This window comes from Eimeria maxima, genomic scaffold (assembly GCF_000499605.1).
Source record: "Eimeria maxima Weybridge genomic scaffold, Emw_scaff76, whole genome shotgun sequence".
NCBI lineage: Eukaryota > Apicomplexa > Conoidasida > Eucoccidiorida > Eimeriidae > Eimeria > Eimeria maxima.
Genome location: NW_013563969.1, coordinates 17,391 through 18,400, shown reverse-complemented (window position 1 = coordinate 18,400; position 1,010 = coordinate 17,391).

Below are 1,010 nucleotides of genomic sequence, written 5' to 3'. Positions count from 1 at the left end.
AAAAAAAAAAAAAAAAAAAAAAAAAAAAAAAAAAAAAAAAAAAAATAAAAACAATTTATCTCCCTATATGTATGCATGCATTATATAAATAAATATATTATTTATATAGAATAAAAGCTGCCTATACACCTGAATATAAGATTAAAATACAATATATATTTGTGTGTATATTTACGGTGTACGTACAAGAAGATTCGCATATAAATAGATTTGTATTTTTTGTTGCTTTTCTTCTTCCTTTATGCCCAGCAGTAAGCAAAAGAGAGGCAATATGCCCAACTGTACCTACACCTAATGTATTTATTCGTATATAAGGAGATAATAGGCTTATTATATCATAGAGGGCAAGACCTAAACAGCAGCAGCAGCAGCAGCAGCAGCAATAGCAGCACACAGAGGCGAAACATGAGTAGCAGCAGCAGCAGCAGCAGCACACACGGAGGAAGCAGCAGCAGCATATACACTGTCGTCTACGCAGCAGCAACTGCAGCACAAAGGAGATGCAGCAGCAGGGAAGGAAGCAACAGTAGATAAACAAAATAAATAAATAAATAAATAAATAAATAAATAAATAAATAAATAACGCATGCATGCATATAAATAAAAAAAGCCCCAAACTAACCTGCTGTTAAAGAACCTCCTCTGCTGTTAATAATAAGCTCTACAGATTCTGTATCCGTGCTGCTGCTGCTGCTGTTGCTGTTGCTGTTGCTGTTGCTGCTGCTGCTGCTGTTAACTCCCCCAGCAGCAGCAGCAGCAGCAGCAGGAGAGGTATATGATTTATTTTTATTTAATTCTTTTTTATTTTTTTTTGCTTCTCCTTTTAATAAAAAAAGTTGTGCAGCAGCAGTAGCAGCAATTTCTTCTGTTATAGGTCCCCATATAAATATTTTTTTTTTATAATTAAATAAATGACTAAATATATCTACACCACTGCGTATTATTGTTGGTATTATTACCTGTATATACACCCCAAATATATACACAAAAAAAAAAAAAAAAAAAATTTT